This window comes from Hemibagrus wyckioides, linkage group LG06, assembly GCF_019097595.1.
Source record: "Hemibagrus wyckioides isolate EC202008001 linkage group LG06, SWU_Hwy_1.0, whole genome shotgun sequence".
In the NCBI taxonomy this organism is placed as follows: domain Eukaryota; kingdom Metazoa; phylum Chordata; class Actinopteri; order Siluriformes; family Bagridae; genus Hemibagrus; species Hemibagrus wyckioides.
Window position 1 is genome coordinate 21,746,303 of NC_080715.1, and position 8,561 is coordinate 21,754,863.

At 40.3% G+C, this 8,561-nt stretch overlaps 1 protein-coding gene across 1 annotated transcript in view; it reads right to left on the reverse strand.

Moving 5' to 3' along the window:
* The window catches only part of myo16 (myosin XVI), a 122,705-nt gene extending 115,066 nt beyond the window's left edge, over nt 1–7,639 (reverse strand). Inside the window, exon 1 of the mRNA XM_058393041.1 lies at nt 7,488–7,639. The gene's annotated coding sequence lies outside the window, so the exon portion shown is untranslated. The remainder of the gene's footprint in view (nt 1–7,487) is intronic.
* Nucleotides 7,640–8,561: the final 922 nt, after the last annotated feature.

Below are 8,561 nucleotides of genomic sequence, written 5' to 3' on the forward strand. Positions count from 1 at the left end.
ATTGCAGAAATCCATCATAAAAGGAATGCGTGAGAATGTCTTTCTCAGGCATTTAACAATGGCTTTTATGCCGCTAGCAGAGGTAAAAGGGAGTAGGGTTATTTTTAGTGAACACCCCAAAGGCCACTCTGCTATTCTGAGTAATGCAGAAAAACGCTTGCCAGCTGTGACAATGGTTCTGTATAATCTCTGTTATTCAGTCTCTCTCTCTCTCTCTCTCTCTCTCTCTCCTTTACACACACACACACACACATATTTGTGTGACCTGCATTTATGTATATAGGTACATCCGTTTTTATATGTTCAAGGTAAGAACATACTGTATGCATGTAACTACTTATCTGTAATATATATGTAAGTTATGTCCATGTACATTAAATGTATATGTAATAAAACCTATGTGTAATAATTTGTACACTTACAGTAACCACAAATAAAACATTTTACCCTTACAGATGAAAAATAGCTGTTGCTTGCTGTATAGCCTGTTCTCCCTGACAAGGTTGCCTCTGTTTTTTCTTCATAGTAAGGATATTTTGGTCCTGCCCATTCACACACACACACACACACACACACACACTAATACCCAATTACTGTGCTACATTACCCCCCACCACCACTGTGTAAATATTTCCCAAATATTCTCTATGAAAGCCCCAAGTGAAATGCAGATGATTTGATAAATTTGTTGAAACGACACCGCTGCATGACAACTGGCTTTACAGTTGTGTTTTTGTTGTCACAACCAAAGTCTTCTCACACTTTATCTACTATAAAACATCCTAGCTCACAGGATTCCAACCCTGGACCTGGGAACCTGGACAACCCCCTGCCTTGCACATTTTCCCATCTTTCACACTTCCCAAAACACCATTTGAATCTGTTAATTGGCTGATTAATTAATCAATTGTGTTAGAACGAGGAAAATTCTGAAACATGCAGGACAGGGGGTAATTAATGACCAGCATTGGGAAACATGTCTGTGGGCACATGTCAGAAGCCTGTTCTTGGAGGACAGGAGTGGAATCTGATGTGGGATTCTGCTGTTGCAGCCCATCTGCCGCAGGGTTCAGCATATTATAAAATGCCTTTCTGCGTACCATAGGTGAGCCATTCTTCTTTGACCTTTCTCAACAATGTGTTTCTGCAAACAATAATTAACTGCTGACTGGATACCTCTTACAGATAGATAGATAGATAGATAGATAGATAGATAGATAGATAGATAGATAGATAGATAGATAGATAGATAGATAGATAGATAGATAGATAGATAGATAGATAGATAGATAGATAGATAGATAGATAGATGCTTGTTTCTTAATACACATTTTTAACTGTTGGAGACTTTAATTCAGTTGTTAAAAGTTCCAAACAAATCAATTAAATTAAATACTGTGTCAGATATGATAAGGTATTACCCCATGCCATGCATGCACCTCCCACACATAACTCACATAAGTGACTTCCTTGACAGCCCTCTCCAACTTTATTGACTCCAGGTCTCAAGTGGAGCATCAGAGATACCAATTAAAATCCCTTTGCCGTTCACCTAGCTGAACCGATGGCAGGCCTGTTTGAGCTGCTCCTGCTGCCGAATGTTTAATAATCACTCCTACCACTCCACTCCGTCACGCCCACTCACCAACTCACCAGGCTGCCAGCAATGTGATTACACACGTTACGGTGATCAGTCAGCATGATCCAGGCCTAGATCACCCCATCACTCTGTGTGTGTGTGTGTGTGGGTGTGGGTGTGGGTGTGTGAGACAGAGAGAATAGAGAGTAGAAGAAAAGAGCTGTTGGCAAGCCTGTTTCAAATAAACCATGAGAAACTAACCACTATGGCACAGAGAACCTGAAGGCTGAAGTAAATCAGCTTGTCTCATTTACTACTAGCAGCACAAAGAGAGAAAATGTTGATGCATTGTCTTAGAAGTGTGTAAAGTGACCTGATTTCAAATAAGTGTTTGGCCCCAGGTCATATGAACAGGTCCAATGAACAATTTGAATGTAAAGGACATCGGAGTTTCAGTTCTCATCTTTTTTTTCATAATTTTCTACATCCTCCCTGTAAAAAATATATAGCTCAGCTGTGTTGATCCTGTTTAGAAATCATAGGACACTTATTTACTCAAAAAACACAGAGGAGCTGTATCAACGCTAACTGGGAACTGTGGTAGAGTCTAGCAAACGCTTATCATTCTGTGATGGATATCTGTTACTGATAACCTTCAGAAAAGGTAAAGTGAACACTGTAAGGTGTGTTGAATGACATCAGGTTAGTACATTATCAAAATGGCTAGCTAGCTTAGTAACTGGCACGTGTCTGATTTTTTTTTTCTTTTTTTGCTGGCCAAGATGCTTTGCTTTCCTTTTCTTGTGAAATGGACTTGAAGATATTTCCAGAGCAATTGAATGACACTTAGATCAAATGTACTGTTTTACCTAGCTAGGCTAAATCAGCAAGCAGCTGAATATAGACATTTACCCCAAGCTATCAGTCCTCTGAGAGATATTACTGTGGTAACTTCATTTAAAACTAGGAATTTGGTGTGTTGCTGTCATCATAATGAAAATTTAAATGTAATTTCTTAAAATACAATGTGCTTCTTTGTGTCCAATACATGACAATCTTTATCTGAGGTGAACTGGACCTTCTGTGTGTTTGGAGCAGGAGTTGCTGGTATTAATGGGCAAGCAGGGCTAAAATAAGGCTTCGAAGGGTATTGTTTTTGTTCTTTACTTTTATGGAACCAGTCTCTACAGCAAAACTAATAATCATAAGGAAATGTACAGAATGGTATGAAGAAGCAAGCCTTGGCTGATTTCTTTCTAGCTCAGACTGTAGATTCATGCAACATATCAGTGTTTACTCTCTGAGGTGATCTCTTTCATCCTTTTTACCACTGAATACCATTGAAGGAGAACCTAAAAGATTTAATAGATACTTTTAGGAATAGGTTATGCACACTTTGTCCAATCAATTTAAAAAAAGGAGTACAAAAAACAAAATATGCACATAAAACAACCATAAGATTAATGTTTTTTCCTTTGCTTTTCTGGTTACCATCTTTGCAGTGTTTCAAATACAAATTTTATTCTTCACATACACAATTACACACAGTGTGAGTAGAAAAGAAAAGAAAAGAAAAGAAAAGAAAAGAAAAGAAAAGAAAAGAAAAGAAAAGAAAAGAAAAGTAAAGAAAAGAAAAGAAAAGAAAAGAGAAGAAATTGAGATAAAACAAGATTTAAAAAATAATGAATAAAGTATTCAAAAATATAATCAAAAAGGATTCAAAAGTAAAATAAAATAACAATCCAAAAATAGAATAATAAGGAAATAAAAAGCAATCTGCTGTACATTAAATCAAGTGGCATTTTGATGGCATAATGTGGGGCAAAGGATTACACACACACACACACACTTAGGCAGTGTTTTAGGCTGTGCTTTCAATAAATACACAAACACAATCGTGTCTGTGTGTGTGTCTGTGTGTGTGTGTGTCTGTCTGTGTGTGTGTGTGTCTATAATCCTTTGCCTCATTTTATGCCTTCAAAATGCCACATGCTACAATGCATTTCTCGACATTAATTGTTTAATTGTCAAGCTGTTCGATATTAGATTTTAGCTCTCACATCCTGACCAGTCATTACTGGTGTGAAGCAAAAAGAAAAAAAAAAAGAACAAAACAAACAGTTTGTGTCTGTAGTCATTGTCTTGTCTTTCTTTTTACTGGCTCAGTCACAATCTCTGAAGCGTTCTCATTTAAATTCACAGTAGCACACAAAGCCAGGCACATGCACAAACTCTCACATTTGCCACAGGACAAATCACACGGAAAGATCAGTGATTAATATATTCCATTAAGTGTTATAGCCAGCGGGAGGGGGAGAGAGAGAGAGAGAGAGAGAGAGAGAGAGAGAGAGAGAGAGAGCAAAGACTAACATTTAGATTTCTCATTTCTTTTCCACTACATAACTTCTTGCAACATTTACTTCACTGACCCCACCTCTCCCTCACACAAATGGAAGGAGCGTATTTCCATAAACAATTGCAATAAACACTGGACAGTTGAAGTATAAGCTCTAAACAGACTTGTATCCTTGGCTTACCTTACGAATGATGCCTTTCTGCCTGGATGAGTCCTGAAACACATCCTTGCTACTAGTTCCTGTATCTCCCGTACACAGTGAGGAGAGTGTGAGCACACACTGACAGCTGCTCCAACTGCAGTCACCACATTCCCAAACTCTGCCCTCACACACTCAGCTGTTTGAAAAGCGAGCTGCTCATGAGACCCGTTACAGCAGAGTCACTGGGAGGGACCGAGTAAGAGACAACTGATCTTCTGTGGATTTTGAGCAGGACACTAATTAACTCAGTAAGCATTTCAGTCCCTCATGTACAGGAGGAGTAGAGAAGCACAGGATAATTCTTCACATGTTTTATATTTCTGATATATTCAGATCCTGTTATCTAGGAGATTATACCAACAGAAATGAACAAAGAAGCAAAGAAACCGTCGCACAACATAGTTTTTGCTTCAACTTTAAAGCATATGACTAGAAAGTGGTTTGATATGAGACCACCATCAATACTAGGATGAAGGAAGAAGCAATTATCAATGAATAATGCAAGTTTAATGCAATAAGTAAGAAATCAAGAAGCTACATTTTGAGCAGGAGTTGCTGGTATTAACGGGAAAGCAGGGCTAATGTACGGTTTCCAAATGTAAGGGTATTGTATTTTTGTTGTTTTGTTTTGTTTTTGCTCTGCTTTACCTTTATGGAACTACAGCAAAACCAATAATCATAAGAAAATGTACAGAATCGTATGAAGAAGCAAGGCTTGGCTGATTTCTTTCTAGCTCAGACTGTAGCATATCAGCATATCAGTGACAGTCGAGCCGGGCCGGGTGTTTTCTCTCTGAGGCAATCTCTATCATCATTTTTGACATTGAAGAAGAACCTAAAAGTTTTAATACATACTTTTACTAATAGGAGAAACACACTTTGACCAATCAACATAAAAAAGAAAGAAGTAATTGTCAATGAATAACACATGTAAGAAATCAAGAAGCTACATTTTGAAGAAGATCAATGTGGTAAATGTCTTATGATTCAATAAACTGGAATTAGTATGAAAATATACAATCTTTCTTCAAGTCTTATTTGTATTATGTTTTAATTCCACCTTATTCCTTGACAAAATGATTAAAAATGCTTCACAGCCCCACAGTAATGAGTTCAGTCCTGAGCTTGGGTGGCTATCTGTGCGGAGTTTCATATGTTCTCCATGTGTGGGTTTCCTCTGGGTCCTCTAGTTTTCTCCCACCTTCAGCAACATGCACAGAAGTAAATTGCCTCTAAATCTATCAATCTATCTGTCTATCTGTATGTTTATCCTGAGGACTGAATAATGTCATGTTAATTAGTAAATTACGATACAGCAAAAATATGCATACTGATTTTGGAAGCAAATGTGCTGTCCAGATGTACGCTAAGATGTTCACAAACATTCCCTCCTGTCGCAAAACAGGACAGACACACACATCCCTAGAGTCAGGGAGGCCCAGATCTCTCTCTCTCTCTTACTTCACAGAGAAACACAGATGAGCCATGTGGTGGCAGTACATTTCTCCCCAGAGACAGAGCGTACAAGGGAAGAGGGATCTGAACACAGACGTGCACACCAGATGATCCGATTATAACACACACACACCCATACATGCACATGCACACACACACACACACACACACACTAACACACACTCACACACACACACATTTGTTCCATCTTCTGTGGTGTAAACAAAACCGTGCCTAAGCAACCCACTGCCTTGGTGGACTACTCTTGTACCGCACTACTCTGTGTGTGTGTGAGAGAGAGAGAGAGAGAGAGAGAGAGAGAGAGAGAGGGAGGGAGGGAAGGAAAGGACACAGAGAGGAGAAGTGCAAAAATAGAGACCAAAATTGTAATTCCTTGAAACTACCAGATGGGGGCAATCTCTTCACATTATCCAGTCAGGCGCTACACACAGCCAGATTTAGCAAAGCAAAAAATATCACTCTGCTCAATCAGCAACTACACACATTTCCAACTCATTAGTTATTCATTATTCCGTCTCAATTTTTGGAAGAGGGACAAGTCTTACAAGTCTTAGAAATAACCACATACCCCTCCATAATGTATCAAGCATAAAACCAAGCCTGCAACACCATGGCTCACGGGAGACTTCAGGTCATACATCAGTAGAATGCTACACGCAAACTTACGCATGCTGGAGCCGACTGCCGTCTTCGGAGACAATCTGTAGATAGATTTAAATGAGCAGCTAAATGAACCCACATGCGTAATGAGCAGGATGAATAATTGATTAGACTGAAGTGGATTCGCTGATCTCGCTACTACTGCTACTATATGCAGATTTTCAGGAAAACTGGGTACATGTGGAAATGCAGCATGAGCTTGTGCTGCGAGCACACAGACCAGACCAGCACACGCATGTTCTGCTCCGAGCTGTCACTATTAACACTGCACCGTGACCTTTCAACCTCTTGGAGTATAACTCTGGGAAAGGTCACCGGGTCGCCTTGACTTCAATCACATATGGTGCATCATCGCCTCAGCATAGTGACTGCGAGAAACACTTCCCTGATTTAACACTGAACGAGAAAGCATTGGACCTCCATAATGTCAAACAGAACACACAGCACTCACTTACCCTTAAACATACCCCTCCTACAAACACACACAGACACACACACACACACACATGCATGCTTCCATACACAACACCCTTATGCTATACATTGTTAAACATGATGTTGTTAGAGTAATTGATCATACACGCTGCTAGTAAACAGAAAAGGCACAGCCACACCTGTACATATATGTCAAACACACCCATACATACAAAAAACAGCCATGTGGTCACCGCCAAGTGGGGATTCACTTGGTTCAAATCCAGATGAGCATTAGAGACGTAATCACACAAGTGCAGGCACTGACTAGGCGTCCATTTGTCAGCATCATGTCAGCGACCTTGGACAGATTGTTAACATGCTGAGACTGATGATAGAAAAGGAGAGCAAGAGGAGAATAAATGGCCATTTTCATGCATGTTAGAAGCTAAAACTGAACTGCTCGTATTCATATTCCTGCACACACACACACACACACACACACACACAACCTCATGTTACGTCCTGAGTGATTAGAGATGAACCAGCTGCACGTGAGGTAAGCTGGATACTCATAACAAATAGCTTAACCTGCACACACGCACATACTCTTTCCCCTTCTGTTTCTATACACTCAGACTATACGTTTCTATACCATGCAAGTCAACAACAATGAGCGCTCAGCTCACAACTAAACACAACTAAAAATACCAAACAGGCATCACCAGTGAACTCCACCTGGAAAAAAATGGATTCTGAGACATAACACAAGAAGGGGACATAAAAAGAGTGTGACATACCAGAGATTCCGTCCTCAGAAGTGGAAAAGGAGAGGGTGAAGCAAGGAGGGAAGAGACAGCAACACACAGAGAGAGAGAGAGAGAGCGTGCACGAGTGATGAAGAAAAACGTGCGTCTGCGTACGCCTCCGCTTTTCTCCACCAAATCAATTTCACACTCTCTCACCTCCTAGTCGCCATGATGTCATTCATTCATCCGTTAGGTGTTACCATGGCAACCCAGAACAGCGTGCTTGGGCTGTCTGGGCGAGTCCTTCTGATATCTCTGTCCCACCCTCTCACCCCTCCTCTCACCCCTCCCACATACACACACACACACACATACACACATACACAATACCTGCCTCGTGTCCTCACAGGGCATGTAGGCTGCATCGCCCTCAAAATCCTGTATTCCTCCAGCACAGCCTGATACATTTTAAAACACCTCTATCATTTGGACAAAGCTCTGAAAGCATGTAGGGAGGTGTCTTACTATTTCCCTGAGCGTGTGTGTGTTCTTTTTCCCCTCAACAGCATATTCTCTTCCACGCATGCACAATTCCATTGTATCACTAAAGCTATGTTTGCTTTTCTTGCACTCATCAGTCCTTATGTCCCTCCCACCCCCTCTTTCATACTGCTCTTCACATCGGCCGAAAGCACCTGAAATACACTCTATTGGAGTGTTTTGTAATTTGCATTTTAAAAAAAACCAGGGGAAACATTGACAAAATGAAGTATGTGACAAATGAGACCAATAAGACCAAACATTACTCCAGCAGTAGATTTAGTTAATTATAATAACACATTTTCATTAAAGATAATTAATTTCTCAATAGACATGCCTAAAGCTGTTCCTTAGTGTAAATATAGGGATATGTCTAACCCCACTTCACCTTGTTCTCCAGCCTCCTTCACCAACACCAGACACAGACATCTCACACCACATACATAAACACACACTCACAAATACGTCCCCCCGGAGCTATGTCTGGGTGCACGGGTCCAGACCTCCTTTTGCCCCCTCTCTCCCTGCTCTGTTATAATGAATAGTTAATAGGAGGAGTCTGGCTCATTACTGTGCTCTCTCTGA